The sequence below is a fragment of the Meleagris gallopavo genome, chromosome 9 (assembly GCF_905368555.1).
Source record: "Meleagris gallopavo chromosome 9, MGAL_WU_HG_1.1, whole genome shotgun sequence".
NCBI lineage: Eukaryota > Metazoa > Chordata > Aves > Galliformes > Phasianidae > Meleagris > Meleagris gallopavo.
The window spans coordinates 5976490-5995192 of record NC_139412.1 but is presented as its reverse complement, the minus strand read 5'-3'; the positions used below and the strand labels follow the sequence as shown (position 1 = coordinate 5995192).

General features: G+C 34.7%; 1 long non-coding RNA gene across 1 annotated transcript in view; it reads right to left on the bottom strand.

Annotated features, from left to right (window-relative positions):
* Positions 1-5915: 5915 nt before the first annotated feature.
* LOC104912163 (uncharacterized) overlaps positions 5916-18703 on the bottom strand; it is a 43466-nt gene continuing 30678 nt past the window's right edge. The window contains exon 3 of the long non-coding RNA XR_014884981.1: positions 5916-7929. This is a non-coding gene — a long non-coding RNA (uncharacterized LOC104912163). The remainder of the gene's footprint in view (positions 7930-18703) is intronic.

Here is an 18703-nt window from a genome sequence, read left to right as displayed (position 1 = left end):
TCATGGATCATGAAGGGCTTATTCTGTTCCCCATCCCTATCTACCAGTGCAGGGGGCTGTGTTACCAGGGAGTAACAAGTCTTAGTATTAAAGACTGAGGCAAAGAAGGCATTAAGTTTCTCAGCCTTATCCCTATCCTTGGTGACCAGGTTGCCCTCAGCATCCAACAAGGGATGGAGATTCTCCCTAGCCTTCCTTTTGCTATTAATGTGTTTATAAAAGCATTTACTGTTTTCCTTTACCCTAGTGGCCAAGCTCAGTTCTAACTGCACTTTGGCTTTTCTAATTTTCTCCCTGCACAGCTTCACTACATACCTGTAATCCTCATAAGTAGCTTGCCCACTCTTCCAGAGACCATAAGCTTTCCTTTTGTTCTTGAGTTCCAGCCAAAGGTCTCTGTTCAGCCAGCCTGGCCTCCTTGCCCGTCGGCTCGTCTTCTGTGACATGGGGATGGTCAGGTCCTGCACCTTTAAAACAATTGAATACTTATCTGAGAAAATATGGCTATTGAAAGCAACTAGTTCTGAGAAAAACAAGTTCTTCTGTCTCAAAGGTATTGTCCCAGAACATCCCCCTTCCAGAAGGATGCTCAAGAATTCTGAGAAATATTCAATGAATTCTGAGAAATATTCAATGAATGGAATATTCAATGAATGGAATATGCTGGAAAAACACAGCAGTGACGCTCAAAACACTCATGTTTTGGACTAGAATGTTATAAAATAAATAGGAAAACAAAAATTTTATGGTGTTAGGTCTGGAGAAAATGGAAATGAGTCAGAATTTGTATTCTGAAGAAGAACTAAAACAGAGCAAAAGAAGAAAACATATCTGCTTCAAGAATACAAATGCTAAATTATTAATGCAAGACAGGACAGCATGATTAAGTTGTTTAATGTACTGTGTAAACCACCAGAATAGTTGGCTCAATATATTTAACCAGAAAAGCTAAAAAAAGCCATGAATCCAAGCTGCACTAAGTTCTTAAGTGGATTGTTTCCCCAATTATTTGACAAGAGACGGTGGTTTTTCCCCCTTGTACTCATTCCTTATACAACTGTATTGCAATACAAAAGTACCTGAAAAAATAAAAATGCTAGTTCCAGTCATTGCTGAGTTCTTGCTGATTGTGGCCTAATGTGTGTATTCTTGATGTTTAGCTGCACAGATCAAGCCAAGTTAATGAGGCCTGCTCACACCAGAGGTTACCGGAGCATTTAATTATATTGCTATGGTTCCTTCAAAAGAAGATATGCGGAGATACTCATATGATTTTCGTAATTTTTACTGTCCTTTCTCATTGTAATTTTTCCTCCCCTCCACATGCCTTGAATTTGATTGCTTTCATCACCCTTAGACTTACAGAAAATAGTAATAATGTCTACTTCTTACCCTCAAACCAGCAATGGGTATGGGAGAACAGGACCCTCTTCTATTCTGATTCCCTAGAGAGAATCTCCAAATCCATATTCGTGGCAGGGGGTAGAATTAAAACCAGCCAAATAGATGTAAAAGGACCCTGAACTTTTTTTTTTTTTTTTTTTTTTACATATAAGATTATATGCATGTTTGTGTATAACACACACACGACACATATAGGGAGAAATGTATATTAACACTGCATCAGAAAGAATATCAGGTGAACTTTAACAGATACACAAGAAAAATTTCTGTTCTCATAACCACAACACATTCATACAATCAATAACAGTTGAATTTGGATCACTGAGTATTGAAAGTGATCCATGTATGCCTTAAGGAATGTATCACTGAAGAACGATAGACTGCTTGTGACATAACCCAATAACTGGTTCTCTCAAGAGAAAATGCTGTTGAGAACAAATGTCATTTCTCTGCAGGGAGTAAATGAGCAGAAGTCTGTTCACTAGGACTCTTTTTCTTCCACACTAAAGAATTCAGTTCACTGGAAACACTGTCTTCCTCTACATTACATATGCTCCAGTGAAAACAGAAGTGTGTCTTACTACTTCTGCCTTAAGGACAGAATAACCTTATAGTTATTCCAAATGGAGTTATATCTTAAAAGACCTTTATAGGAAGTCTAACAATCAAACATGACAAGAAACACTGTCATTATAGAACTGATGAGTAAAATACTCAACTGTCAAGTGATGAGCATGCGTGTAATATACAAATCCAGTTCTTTTTTTCATACTCTCACAATGTGCTACAGAACAGATTAATGGGAATCCTCTGTAGCTGTAGTTGCAGTATTTCTTGGCTCTTTCCATTCTCACTAGAAATTAATCAGTACAGAGTATCATCCTCTACTGACTACAGACAAAACCTAAAATTTAAGCTAGCTTATTTGATTATTGCTACATGTGCTGAAACAATTAGTTTTATTCTCTGCTTATACTTACAACAAAGCATAAAATATCAAAGTTTTACTGGATATATTATTAATTACATACTGCTTACCAGTCTCAGCTCTTTGCTACACTAAATTTTATACCTCAAGTACAAACACAAATGTTGCCACAGTCAATGGAATTAACGAATTTGTAATGCAGAAGGATGGGAGGGATAAGCTAACATAATTCAAAACAGTCGTTGTCCTTCTTCAAACAGATAATCAATGTGTTATTCAACAGGTAAGTAATCCCACATTTTTTATTTAATACAATGTAGCATACAGTAGCTTGCAATAGGTATTGTCAAGAAAATTGCAATTAGGTCTCACAGAAATGCTTTGTGCTTGTAGAAAAAAAAAAAAATTCATTTGGATTGCAAATGGACTAAGCTGCTTTTATATTACTTCCTAATTTTCCTTGATGCCTAAACTTCCTCTATAACTGCTTGAACTGGAATTTTAATTAAAAAGTTAATCACCTAAAAATAATATTAATCAATGTAGTTTTCCTTGTATTCTCTAGTTACCTTCTGTCCTTTTAGTTCCAGGTTTTCACTTGTAATGGCCTGCAGCACTACTGCAGGCTTCCTGATGGAGAAACAAATTTGTGCCAGCTTGCTGAATAACCTCCGTAATGTGCAGCCGATCAGAACTTCTCCATCTGTGTGTCCATCCATCCAAAGAACCAGATGCTCTGAAAAACACTTCATCCACCTCTCCTGATGTATCCATATCTGAAATATGTTGCTACCATAACTGCAGTTTTCAGCCCTACAAGCAAAGTCAGCTATTGACCTATCCGGAGCTCTCAACTGTTTAGTCACTTGCTCAGGTACAGCATTTTCTTATGAATCATCCATTTCTGTTGCTAGAACTAAGGGGAAGATTGCAAAACATTTTCATTATTTTTATTACAGTGAAAATGAAATCACTAACTGGGAGTATCAATAATTAAAACACATAGAAAGAAACCATTTCACCACGGGATGAGAAGCTAAGGTTTCTATTCTATATAGATCAGGAAATCTGCCCAGCTGAGAAAAAAATGCTCATTAAGCCATATGCTTAGAAGCAAAAGAATCTAAATAATCTAAATAGTATTCTGTTAAAATACAAAGTAACCAGGAAAAAAATACTTCTGATTACATCTAGCAGAGGTACACTCTTCACTATATTACATTTCCAATTATTGCAAGAGAACAATTCGTTATATAACATAGTTAAGAATCCCATTATTAATTTGCAAATAGTTAAACATTTTCAGTCCAACTACCAGAATGCTAAGAAAGTTATAGAATTGTTTTAAGAATGCCTGTCACTAATGAGTGAATAGTTCTGAAATTTGCTATTTTCTTTTGCCTGGGAATCTTGTTGAAAATTCCTTGGATTACAGAAAAGTATTTTACCAAGCAGAGTAAATTATATTTTAATGACAAACAGCAATAATATAGTTGCAAGTCACAGAAGCCAATGAAGGTTGTTAATGAATTGCACTTGTAAAAGGTGTCTTTGCACTTTAGTAGCTTAATTATTACTTTTTTTTTTTTTTTTTTTAAGATAAATATTCTGTGATGCAAGCATTGAAACTTCTGCTTTGGGCAACTGCTGGAACATCTGCATAAGATGAAGTTACTGACTCCCAACTGTTTGTTACCATTACTCCTTTGCCAAAAATTGCTAGCCCCATAGAATGTGGTGTTACTTAGCCAGCAGAATGGATCACACAGGCATTCCCTGCCTCATCTGTTTCAGGATAAAGTTAGCTTGTTAATTTAAATTCTACTCTTCATACATTTTGCAGAATGAAGTGGTAGAATTTCTGCTGAAGATTCAGTTCAGTGTTCAGTGTTAAATGCATTTTGCAAAATTTTAAGAATCGAGCACAAAGCCCATAGGACTTCTTTAAACTCATATTGCTGTTTGACTGAACCTTTCTATCCTGAAACAGCCTTAAAATGTTGGTATTATCACTCTTTAAGTGATTTGCTTAATTAGAGCTAAGTTAGATATTTGTGGCCAAGTATGAACAGCTGCTGCAGTGAGAATCAAGAGCAAAACTCAGTGAGATTCCTATGGCAGCAGAAAAAACATCAGGAGTGGCCACAACACTGCACAGCACTGTTCTGCAGCTTCTTGTTAATGCTTTTATTCTGTGTTCATATAAATAGGCACAGAGAATGTAACAAAAATGTTCAAGTGGAAAATCTGCAATTCTGTCAGGAGCTTATTCTGTGTCTTAACTTGAACTTTCCTCAAAGCTTTTCAAATCTAGAAATTGAAACATAATTGTTTTGTATTCAGAACTGATGAAGAATTTGTATCCCTGTGCAAAACAGACATGCAGATATGGGAGCATAAAAATTATAACTATACTTTATGCACAGCTTGCATATCAATTTTGACATCTATCTCATGCTGATGTGATAAATTGACTAAGAAGTTCTGTCAAAAAAAATGAGTAGCTATGAGGAACATGGAGTCAGAACTGTATTATAATGTCCTCTCCGTTTGAAGTCTTTGGCTAGAGGTGTAAGATTTGTCCCTAGCAGCTGTAGCCATCATCATGCTTAGGTGCGTAAACTGTACCCTCTTTCTGAAATAGCAATAATCTCCAGTTGCAAAGTGAACCACATGAATGCAGCATTAAAAGCTTGTGAAGGGAAAAACCTCCTGTTCAGAGAGTATCTTATATGAAGTAAGCAGTGCCTCACTATCTTGTAAGGCCTAGATAGCAATGTGTGGGGTTTTTTTTGTTTGTTTTTTTATTTTTTGTTTTTTTTTGTTTTGTTTTTAATTGTAGGATAGTGAGCTATTGGATTTAGTCTTAGTTAGATTCATTTATAAATGCTGACCCTGACATACAATCTTCAATAAAAGCTGTGCTTTTATATCTAATTTCCCTCTTTCAGCTGAGACATTAGCATTCCTTATTCAAAATTCTTTTCTCTCAAGCATTACCTCAGATTAATTGGCACTGTATAAAATAAGTTGCTGGGTGCACAATGGTAACCATGGTAGCCTTCATACTATCTTCACAATGCATATGTAATTCAGTTCTCAGGAAAACATAATTAGTACGTAGCATAATATATTCTCTCTAAACACATCACCATGGTATGAAATACACACAATCAAAACAAATGATGCCTACAACCTCCACAGAACTGGGCTACCATTACCGAGCAGTTACATTACAAATGAATATACTATTAAACAGTCGTGCTGCAGCATCCCCAACTTACATAATGCTGCTTCTTTAACCATACTTCTTCTCTTTATGACCAAAAGGTGGCAATGTTCTACTTATTATCAACTAGTCGTAAAAACTCAATTGAACAGTATTCACACAGGAATAGAGAAATCTCTTTCCAGCCCAGCCAGAAAGCTATGCGTCATTAACTATTGTGCTTGCTAGGACCCAGTACTTCGATGATGACACTTTCAGATAAAATTGACACAAGTATTGAAATACTGTTCAAGCAATAATCCAATGAGATGTGTGAAAGAACATTCATGTATATTTATTTTCTTATGAGGAAAATGAAAAGACATATGCAGCTCAAGCCAAATTTATGACGTTGTCTTCATGACACAGCCTTTATTGCAGATTTTTATACAAGACAGTCACTGGTATGCAGCAAGTGGAAGTTTCACAGAAGATGCCATCTATCCACTTGAGATTTTTGCAGAGGCCTATGTGAAGAAATGCAGCTAACTCGTTTGAAGTGACCTCCATAGCTGACTTGAGGACTTGCCAGTCATGGCTATTGAAGTCATTCTAAACAACTGCCAATGAAGCTTTAATACCACACCCACACAGAGTGTCAGGACAATAACAGCATGGAAGAAATAGCGTGCAGCTGTTATTTTTCTAGTTAGTACATTGACAATAATTGCATTACTTAATGAAACAAGTTAGGAATGTTTGCTGCCCTAGTTCTGAGCCCACTCCTATGATTGCTGAACACAGGGTGTCCCACACCCAAACATTTGGATTCTACTTCACTATGATGCTAATGAGAAAGCTAATGTGTTTTTCCTGGTGTTTCATGGGGAGATAATTACTTTTCAGTATCAGCAGTAAACTGGAAACTCCTACTTATTTTGTATGACTGCTTATGTTATTTAGGATGACTGACTTCTCGTTAAAGAAAAGCTAATAGCTGAAGAAGAAAGAAAGGGAAGTGAAGAACAGAATCATAGAATAGTTTGGGATAGAAAGGACGTTTAAAATCATCTAGTTCCAACCACCCTGCTATAGGCAGGGACACCTCCCTCTAGACCAGGTTGCTCAAAGTTGCATCCAGCCTGGCCTTGAACGCTTTCAGAGATGGGGCATTCACAACCTTGCTGGGCAACCTGTTCCAGTGTCTCACCACTCTCACAATAAAGAATTTCTTCCTGATATCTTGTCTAAATCTACCCTCTTCCAGATTAAAACCATTTCCCTTCATCCTGTCACTACATGCCCTTCTAAAATCACCTCCCCAGCTTTCCTGCGGACACCCTTCAAGTACTGGAAGGCCGTTATGAGGACCCCCAGTGCCTTCACTGCTGCAGGCTGAAGAGCCCCAACTCAGCCTGTCCTTGTAGTGGAGGTGCTCCAGCCCTCTGGTCATGATACATGTCTATGTCAGGAGCACCCTTGCTAATGAAGCACTAATTGAGTTTCTAGAAACTTATGTATCTCTGTTGCCAAATTTGGTAACATGACAATTCTACTAATGCGAAGGAAAAAGAGCTCCAATAAAAGAGCTCATTTCTAGGAAAAAAAAAAAAAGAAAAAAAATTGTCAGCTATGAAAAGCAAGTTAAGAACTACTTCTCAACACAACAGGAGTAACAAGAATAAGATGATGTCCACAGTGTATAGGATAGGCAGTCTATAGCTACATGAAAGTCATTTAATTTGTTGTGTGAATGCCTATTGAAGTAATTTACTGATGTACAAGCAATTATATTTTTATTAAGTCTGGGGCATCAGAGTGTCAGATTATGGGCAGATACCCCTATACCTCTTATGAAAAATAACGAAAAACTTATACAGCAAACATACCAAATATAATATGAAATAGTTGCCCAGCTGTTAATCCATATTAGCTATATTAGTTTTATTAGTTTTATTAGTTATATTAAAAAACTGTAGTTAGTTTTATTAGTTATATTAGTTTCAGCTTAATTATTTTCCAACATGCAACAAAAAATTTGAAATTGTTGTGAGGTTACTAAAGCATGCATTATTTAATGCTATTTGGCCATTCTTTAATACCAACAACGTGCTGTGGATACTTCTGACAAATCCTTATGATAAGCTGTTATCAGAGCAGAATAAACAAACTGTGACCTTTCCATTCAAACACTGCCATAACAGGTGACAGCCTGTTGTCCCAGTTCTCTAGCATAATGGATGCAGATTTTCCATTTCAAATATTTGTGTTGTAAGGTAGCATTATTGCCATAAAATTCCAGTCAGACACATACCCATAATCCACATGTGTCTGATTCCACGCATTCTGACTTCTCAATGTGTGGGAGAAATGGACGGAAACAGCATTTCTTTAAAGAGACAGTAATATAGAAGAATTTTTCAGTTAACAGTCATTGATTTCAATCAAACAGAAACATAAAAAAATGCTATTCTTTAGTACTGTAATGCTTAAGTAGAAATATCACACTTTTCATTTCTGGTCATTAGAGCACTCACTTGGCAAAAGTAAAAAAAAAAAAGGAGAACTAATGCAATAGCAGTATTTTTTATGAAAAATTATTTTTTATGAAAAATACTGCTAGTTCAGGAAAAGCTATTCATCTTCATGTAGGAAATGACAATTATTTCATGCAATTAAATTAGATTACTTATCATCAAATAAATGTTATATGGCACTAACTTTACATTTTTCTCAAGAAGATAGAGTATTTTATTACATTCTTTATCATCTAATACCAGTCATGTCATGAATTCTAAAAAACTGATTTAAACTAGTTCTAATAAGGCTCAGTAAAAATGGATACATTCACTTGGGACCATCTATCCTGGGACACCATGAAAATGAGAAGCAGTGATCACAAATGGAACTGAAACAAAATAAATCTTTCAGTTTCTGGTAAAAATTAAAAAAAAAAGAAAAAAAGAAAAAAAAGAGAATAGAAAGATCATCATTATTTATCATACATTATACATTCTTTCATATTACAAATTCAGATTTGCTTTAAGTAAAAAGCCCAGGCAACTCTTTTTGTGATCACCGAACATTTTGGATGAAGTCTACTAAAAATAGGTTACTGAGACCTTTAAATAAGAGCCGTTTGTAAAATGTTACATGAAAAGGATATGAAACAGAAGTGAGAACTGAGTGACTTGATCCTGAGAATGGTAGTTAGGTCAAGTCAGCTGTCCCATAGTGCCTAGTACTAAATGTCTGTGAAAATCTTCTAGGTATGTAAGTAGTAGAAATACAGCATAAATCCTATTACTACACTAGTTGATATTATCTAACAAGTAAAACAGTAAAATATTGATTTAAGTGCCATTAAAGAGCTGAAAAACGATTTTCATATTTGTTCACTGTTTGATGTTATAAATCGTATTTATTTATTCATTCGGGTTACTCATTATTTGTGAAATTATTTGACTATCATTTAATTACTGGAATTTAAAAATGCCTCAAATTAATATGGCCTTCTTTTTCAGAGGTTTTCTCTTAAAATACTGATAAACCAAATATTTACCACCACCAAGTCTCCTATTTTGGGTACTGAATATATATGGTATATTTAATTAGAGAATAATTTCTTAAGCACTGCAGGAATTTCTCAAGAAATTGCATAGCCATAAATATGAAGAATATGAGAAACTAAAAAGAGTAGAATAGAATAAAAAATAAAGTTTCTTCTATTGAAGTGCAGACAAACGATGGCATTATCAGCAATATTATATGAGGGCTGCACAGAGCCTCCTACTTTATTTTTTTGGTTCATTATATCAGAGGCATATTTTGGTGGTATGGCAGTAGAGGCTGAACCTTCCAACCAATATTCCATTACACGTTGTTGCTGTGTGACAGATGGCAGCAGAGGAGCACTTTGACAAGATGGCGTCTGACAGCAAAGAGCATATGGAGCAAAGGTGTGTCACTGAATTCCTCCACACAGAAAAAACCTGCACCCATTGACAATCACTGATGCTTGTTGAATGTCTATGGAAGCCAAACACTGGATATGAGTGTGGTGAAGCAGTGGGAGGTGCATTTCAGCAGTGAGAACAGTGGGTCACCTCCACTGGTGCATACTTCTATGCGTACAGCATGCAGGCTCTTGTTCATCACTGATGAAAATGCATAGCTCATGGCAGTGACTATGTTGAAAAACAGTGTTTTGTAGCTAAAAATATGCTCTATCAAATATGTTATTGTGTCCTTTGTATCTATTGTAGTTTCTATGGAAATAAATAGGAGGCACTGTTTTGGAGAGACCCACCTACATATCACCATGACCAGAATTTCACATTTCACATTTCACAACTTCTCCCATAGAAGTTGTTCTATTTCTTCAATCTTACCAAGTTTCAAAAACTGTATCTTAAGAAAGTTCAGATGCATTTCCAAGGTATAATACAATAGAAGATGCCTGCAAATACTAACTCAGAACTACGCAATGTAGTTAAAGTATCTTAATGATCTGCACACAGGAAGGTTTTATGAAAAAATTCAAATTGCCTCCAATATTTTCTACATACTCTCTATATTTTTATCCTGCAAAAGAAAAATAAAATCAGGAAGACAACAGGATTATTCTCTTAACGTCTTCAGCATACTTATCTTCCACCTCCTTTGTACTATGCCTTAAAACAATTCTGCAGGCTTTCCAAACATTTTAAAAGCGTTCAGAAAGCACTTAAAATGTTTGGAGTTATTTTCCTTAATTCATGAGTGATCATATTATTTGTAGAATTTGACACACATTTTGCTGTTCCTTTAGTCTGTAAGTACAAATCTAGCATCCTGCTAGATGCCATGTGATATAGTCAATCCCTTGTCCCAAGAGCTGAAGCTATATTTAGTCAGTGCATAGCATGGGTACAGAATCATAGAATATGATTGAACACTGAATATGAATTCAAGTTTCAAAATTGATATTTAAAATACATCCCAAAGATTATGATGATTTATATTCAGCTTTATCTTCATTCATCAGGATGAAAATCATGTGAAAGTCTTCTAGTTAGCTTTCAGCTTAAGACTCAAGTTTTCACAGCTCAACAAATGTAAAATACTTATTTCACCTTTTCTGTTAAGCAAGATGGAATTAAAGAACCTTAAGGATAAGTAAGATGAAATAGCAGATAGAACAGTTCCATACAAGTGAATATCCAGGGATACAAGTAGTGGCTTATGCAACATGGATGACAAGGCCCCCATTAGAAAAATGGATAGTGATGGTAACTCCCCAAAAGTTAAGAAAATGCAAAATAAAAAAGCCCGATACTAAGGTGAACTCTGAGATTCATTACTAGTGACTTGGTTTTACTAAGTCACATAGAATGTGTACCCCACGTATGAGCATTTCTAATTGCCACCAAGTTCCATTAGCAGGTGCTGCTACAGAATGTTCTGCTATACTGACTTAAACACCATTACAACTCCACTTAAGCACACCGTTCTAAAGTATTATTTGGACATAATTTAAAAAGCAGTAATGATCAACTGTGTTGCCATTGCAAAATAGTCATTCAAAACTCAAGTCTTTTCTTTAAAATACCTGGGTTTACAGATCATGTCAATTTTTCACTAGATCTATGAGTTGTCATTCAGGGGAAGCTGTCATTTTATTGACACATTGCAACATCAGCTCGAGGGTAATTGTGCAGCTTGGAAAGCAAAATATTCATGTCCCATTTGAATGCATGGAAAAATTGTAAGGCAATTTGTGTTTGGTTAACTTAGTAACATAGCTTGTACTCTGACATATTCCCATGGGAAATGGAAATCCAAAGATATATATGCATTACATGAAATGATTTATTTTGGATATTTACTATACTATTGCTACTTACTCAGACAAGAATTTTTCACAAGAAACTCACAGTCCTTTAAGGTTTGAATCATTTGAATGTTTACTGCAAGTCCATAGACAGTTTCTGGAAACCAGTGAAAAAAGGCAATGGATCAGATACAACAATACCATATCTGAAAACTGACACCTACAGGCATTGATTTAAGAAGCAGTAGAAATTACAGATAGAAGAACAGTTCGTAAGTAGCAGTCGGTTTCTTTTCTTCCATTTCCCTGAAAGTTCAAGAAGATTTTGCCAAGCCAACATTTTTGTCAAAACCAAATGCCATGTAAATCTGCCACAAGTACAAATTTTCCAGGAATTTAATGAATCCGCATTGAAAATTCAAGATTGGACACCAGAAAATTTCACGAGGATAACAATCTCTGTACAGAGTGCTTAGCTTGTATGGGAAAAAAAAAAAAAACCCAAACACATCAGAAAAAAAGTGCAGAGAAGCTTAGCCCACTATGCTAAAAGTTGGTAGCAAGGGATTGTAATCTCTCCTTTTTCAGCCACAATGGTGTCCTTGGGAACAGATTTGTTTTGTACTGATATTGCTTAATAACAGCTGTTAGACATTTATTTTCCATTATTCTGACACAGTAACATGCAATCTTACTTAACTCACCAACTCTCTCCAACATAAAAATGTATCCACTGTGAGATTCCTTTTCCAGACAAGCACTTAAAGTAGATGTTAAGTAGAACTGCTCCATTTTTCACCTAATAACTGAACTGTTAAAACTACTGTACAAGAGTGCAAACCCAAGATATTTAGAAAAGAGAGCAAACAGTAATTAGAAATGATTCTATTTTTTCCTCTTTTTTTTTTTTTTTTGAATGAGCATGGAATAAACTGGATGACCTCTGAAAAACTCAGTCATAATTTTCTATGATCTGCAGTTACTATATTACAAGTTGGACTCAAAAGAAAGTTTACTTATATGTTAAAAATTAAAAGCCTATGTTTGCCATTTTTAGGTAAACCTGTAATAGTTGAGCAGACATTAAGGCATTTATTTTTGTTTACTCAGTCTTGTTACCTATTCTTTCCTGGTTCTTCCTCAAAATCCTTAATGAGCAGTAACTCATTCACTTTAAACACTTGGTCTGATATTCCCTGCACAGAAACATCATAGAATGTCTTTGAATAAAGAAAAAACAGCAAGTATTTATTTTATTTTTCATTTCTCCTCAACTGTAATTCATGTAAGCTAATAGTTGCTTCATGAATGATTAACCCATCATATACTCCAGAGAGACAGAAGACATAAATTATAAGTTGTGTATTCTGCATTTTCACTGCTAAAACACTGAATGACAGGATGACTTTGTTTTTGAAATTTCATGCTCATTACATTTGCTATGAAAATGAAAATCTTAATCAGTGGGACTACCCTAAATATTCCTAAAGACATAAACCTCAGGGGAATATATAAGCCTATTCTTTCAAGAAGAAAATGAAATGAAACTGTTAAAAAAGAAAGGAAATAAGATGGAATAAGAATGTTGTGACCATGTTTCAAAGGACACACTCTTTATGGTACTTTTGTTCCTAACATAAATTGACTGATATGCAATAGGAAGTCAAGGTTGATTCTTTTGATTTTCTGGGATTATTTCTTTCTTACAAGAACAGCTGAAATATAAATACACTGATTTTGGTTTTGTTTGCTTTTCAAAAGAAAGCTTGTATTTCCTTTGGCTTTCTCTAAGACAGTTTACAATCAAATTCAAGCTGTGGGCAGCGCTTTTTCTCTCTACTGCAGTCAAAATCAGAAGCAATACTGCAGTCAGATACAGCAATACAATCCAGTTACATATCTCTTAACTAAATCCATATATTAATTTGTGATAGACAATCCACTGATAAAAGTCCATATTAAAAAAAAAAAAGTTTGTTTTGGTGAACTTCTCATCTACATTTAAAACTTAGAATAAATAAATCCAAAAGACCATTTAAAACAAAAAAAAAGAGACATTCATAGTTTGGGAACATCTCCACACTGGGAAGATTTACAATTCAGTTTTCAAATTCAACAGACTTACAAATCCAAAACTACTTTTTTGAAAAAGAACTACATTTTATGGTCATGTAAAACTTTTGAAATGCAACATAATGAGTAGAGAAATCCATGCAAGTTAGATTGCACTCAGAAATTTGTCTTTTTTTGCATTGTTTGGAAAATCATCGTTCTGCTTGTAGTTCTTTGTCATTCTAGTATGCTCTGCTGCAAACTGTTAGATAATGTAAAAATAAAAAGGAAAATTTAAGTTTTGCATTAAATTTTGCAGAGGAAATGTGTCCTTGTGCAGGAAGTACATTTCATGTACAGATTACAGCAGGAGCTTCCAAATATTTTAAACAATCCTTAGGCTGAGAGTAAACTTACAGCCAGGACAAAGCACAAAGGAAAATGTTCAATTAACGTTTTCTAATCCTCTTCCTTTTGTTCACTACAGAAGAGCTTTAATTTCTTGTTTATTTGTTTGTTTGTTTGTTTTGCAACTTCGAGTTACTCATTAGTGAGGCCATATTTTTTGTTTGCTTTGTTTTGTTTTACAAGTAGCTCCAGGTGGTATTAAAGATCAAAAGTTTACAGAGCTCAGAAGAAATACATTCAGCTATGACCCTTTTTAAGCACTATTGTTGCTTTCCTGTTTGTTTCTGCTTAAACATTGAGGAATAAATCTTTTAGGAAAAAAAGCAGAGTGAATTTGAAACCTTTAGGGATCAGTGGGATCAGAAAACATCCACCTGTCCTTAAGCAGAATTGTTAGAACTGAATCCAGGTAGAGAAGCAGAAGTGATATATAAATGAAAAATAGGAGAAATGTGATCAAATCTGCAGCCCTACTTAACTGGTGGCTCACTGATGCTCAGGCAAGCAAAACTTCTTATTCAAATAGCTCTGGTGAAGCTGCCTTACCCAGTCTGACAGCCTTGGATGTCAGAGAACGAACTACTTTTCAGTAAATTTAAGAACTTTGAGTGAAGTGATATAGCTCAAGGAGACATGAAACCCTGAGGTTAAGCTGAATCCTTTCATAGTAAGGAGAGAAAGATAAAAACATACCATAACAACAACAAACCACCACCAACAACAATAAAAACCAAACTGCAAAAGCAAGCTATTAACATACAAATTATAATTCAAAATAAAATACTTTAATTCAGTCTCTCAGCTATCCTGCTGGTATTGTTGACATAATTTTCAAAGTAGCCATCATGTGCAAGTTTTAACTCAGTCACTTTTATGTCTTTATTTTAAGCCTCCTTAAATGAAATCCACAAATAGTTTACATTTGTCCCTGCTAAGCACCTCTTCAAACCTTTCTGGCAGAATGTATCTCAAAAAAGAAATCATAGTTATTTCATAAAGAATCAAAACCGAATTACATGTTAACTCATATTTCTTCATTCTCTTTCAGGAAACTTATAAATCTGAAAAGTCAATAAAATCAATGTTGAAAAGATTTGTTGTAAAAGGAGAATGTCAAACTTGGAAGCAGAACAAAATTGCTTTTTTTCTTCTCCCATTTCCCACTGTCCCTGAGAAGGAATAAATTATGTTTCACATACAATACCTGCCTATGAAGATTCAAAACAAGAAAAAGAAAAAAAGCAGGAATTCTTAAGTTGCCAATAAGGCAAAATTAATTTAAAAATAAAAGGAAATAAATGATGTTATATAGATGAAACACAGAAATAACCACAAACAGGAATACAGAACGCAGTAATCACTTCTGCAGAGTCCTAGCGAAGAGCAGTTTTAAAATCTATTTCTCACTCTGACAGTATTTTACAATGTGGTACATCAAGGTGTGACTTTGCATTTGACTTTTGGCACAAAAGACATCAGCTATCTGGTAAAAAAAGAAATCAGTTCAGTGGTAAGTAATAAAAGCATGGTGTTGGGAAGGATTTTTCAAACAAATGTGAAATACAGTTCACTGTGCTTTATTTTTCTTTATTGAATGCTTTATTCTATATCTTGCATTTTGGTTATCTATTTTCAATGAGCTTGAATATAAAGAGAACGTGAAAAGTAACACATTCTTAATATGACAATTAAAAACTTCCTGATATTAAAGTTGTCTTGAAAAAAGTTGCAAATCTCAAGAAAAGCCAGCAATTGGCTTAAGGCTCTCCTTTCCTTTGACAAGTTTACTAAAGTAAACTATTAATGATTCTGATACTTTTCATGCGTCTTTTTCTTATATTGTCTTACAAACTCAGAGTAAAGCACACTGATCTTTTTAAAGGCAGGTCTTGGGCTTCTAAAAATCACGTTCTAGGTTACAAGTACATTTAAAGATTACTTTTATACACCATACATATAATTTCTGGTAGTACTTAAAACATTCATCCAAATCAACAAGAGCAGGGGGCACTTGGCAGTTCAGAATTCTTGGAGGCACTATAACTGACAGCAACTGTGTACTATTTAAAAGTCAATTTCACGTGTATCTGAAGAAAATATTTTTGAAGAAAATCACTGAATTCATGCTTCATTGGGTACTAACCAAGGTATCAGTTAGTGGTAGTAGAGGTATCATTTAATAAAGTCCCAGTTCAGCCTCTACTGAGAGTTTTTATGAATATCAAGGTTTATTTCACCATCATACCAGAAGTTTGTAGTAATTACAGCCTCCTCACTCCCCCAGAGATCAGGTTTAAGAGTTCAAGCAGTACAAAAGCTAACACTCTCCTATGTGGCGTTAACTTGTAGAAGGAAAAGTAGAAAGCTGCTGGAAATATAACACTGGAATGGAATGAGAAGTAAATTGTGCCAGCTGATTTTGCTGCAAGCCTTTTCTCCTTTATGATGGGGTTAATGTAAATCAAAGTTGCCAAATGAGTCTCTCACACACTCAGGTTACCACCACAGGCACATACTACTGATCAGTCATTTTTAGGCTCTTTATAAATGTTTGGATGTTGAGATACAGTATTATTTCAAAACAGATTTTGTCAGAAAATAATTTTGCATAGAAAACTTGTTCTCTGGTACTTCAATATCTGTACATGCCTTGCAGTGAATTAGCGCATGAGAAAATCAGGATTGCATTTTTCAAGATGTGTTCACAGTACCATTTATGGTACCTTGCCCATCAACTTTGCCAGTATAAAGAGATAAAATGAGATAAAAATGAAATAATGTAATGACAGAGATAAATGAGAGTTCATGAATATGGTGTAATCTCAGAACAGAAGAGAACTGACACTCTTATTGTAAAAGACACAAACCAAAGCTTTAGTTAGAAGTCTGAAAAGAGAAAAAAGTAGCAGTTACATACAATATGCGATTAAAAGATTGGTTAAGAATACTGATTAAAATGTTTTAACTTAATTGTTACACAGACACTAATAACAATTCCTAGATTCTGGAGAATTCAGACTACTTTTTGCGATAACAGTCTTTTTTAAAACAATTTTTAACAATAGATGTCTGTTCATTGAGAAATAAAAGGCCTACTAGTACTTCAGGGCTTGAAGTTATGATGCAAAATGAAATCTAGAGTAATTCAGATTTTTAGTTACTAAAATAATTTCACAGAAAAGAAAGCGTGTATCTTTAGCAGCAAGCATTGAAATTCAAAACAGAAGCCAGTTTGAAACAAATGATGTCTTTCTTTAGTGAGCAAATTTTGTGTAATTGCACTTCTGAATGGAATTCAGCTTTTAACAGAAGATGAAGTTCTCATTGAGCAATGCAAAATATGAAGTATAGTACATTCACTTTGTAATAAAAGACACTCCCACTGCACATATATTCTGGAAACCAAAAGCTCAAGAAACTACAGCACTGTGATTCAAAGGCATTTCTTGTCCTTACTAAATCAGGGAACTGTTGAGACACGAAGTCCTAGCTGACTACTTCTCTGAAAGACATTTTAAGTTATTCTCTAACAGTTACACTCAGTTCACTATAATGCTATTCCCATCTTGTGCTCACACATTGAAATCAGGCATCTTGTTAGAGTGGAAAGCTACCAGAGACAATGAATTCAGCCAGATTAACTTAATCCTGTCAGCTCTGTAGGTTGTCCCACAGAGGTTGTCCCACCAGATGTTTTCCTGTTTTTTAAAGGGAAAACTTAGTCTGGTTGCCATTTTTCCCCAGGTCTCCCTCTGCTATGAAATAACAGATCCATCACAGCTTCAAGATGAGTTGATTAAACAATCCCATGGCAAGGATTACACCCCAGTATCTCCAGTACACTTACTTGAGCAACAGTTCTTTCCCTCTCTTGTGTGAGCTATTTACCACATTCTGTTCTTTTGTTTGTTTTGAATTGTCTTTTCTCATTAGAGACATTTGCATTTCTAGGGAAATGTGCACTTGATTTACATATTTGTGAAATCCATACATATAAACAGTCTTGAGTATTGGTACACTAACAGAGCATCGTGATTTAAATAATATAAAAGAGCCTGATAGCAATTTCAACACATCTCTGAGGGCAATTTGTACAGCTGTTCTGTGATATGCTATTATTAGGAAAATTACTTTGATGCAAGTCAAAAAGACACAGACTTACAAATAAAATGTTAACTTTATTTTCCAGCTTACTATAGAGAAAAGAATTAAATGGGCAAGGGGATAACATATTATAAGTCAAGAGAGATCTTTACAAAAATAGATTTAAGAGTTCCGTTGCCCTGTGCATACTGCTGTACTACTGCCAGATTTGCAGAGATGTCTCTTGAGAGCTTAACTGTCTAACCACAAGAAATCCTGTTGAGTCAGGACATTTTGAAGATTTGAGTGCTTGCTATTTCAATCCAAGACTTTCTTTGAACTCAGTGGAATTTTACACAATTGCCTTGTAATTCTCCTTTCAATAGAGAAGAGCATATCACACATAAAAAGGAGTTTTCCACAACTCAGTCCCTGTTACTGTCAGTTGTACTGTACAGAGCATTAGACTTTCACAAAGACTGAAAACTCAAGGAATAAAAGAAAATATCATTTTATAGTAATTTTGAGTTCTAGTTATTTTGTGTCATAAGTTCTAATAGGTATCAATTATTTTGTTATGTAAGCTATATGGTAACAATGATCTCTCCCAATCAGGGAGATAAAATTATTTAATTTTAAAGAGAACATGGTCTAAGGTATCAACTGACCTGATGCCTTTCTACATTGCACACATACTTCTGCTTCTGAAATATTTTCATATTGTAGAATTCAAAATGATTTCCAAAGGTTCCTAGCCCTCCCATAAATAACACACAGCTTTAGAGATTATTTTCCTAAAGGAAAGTCA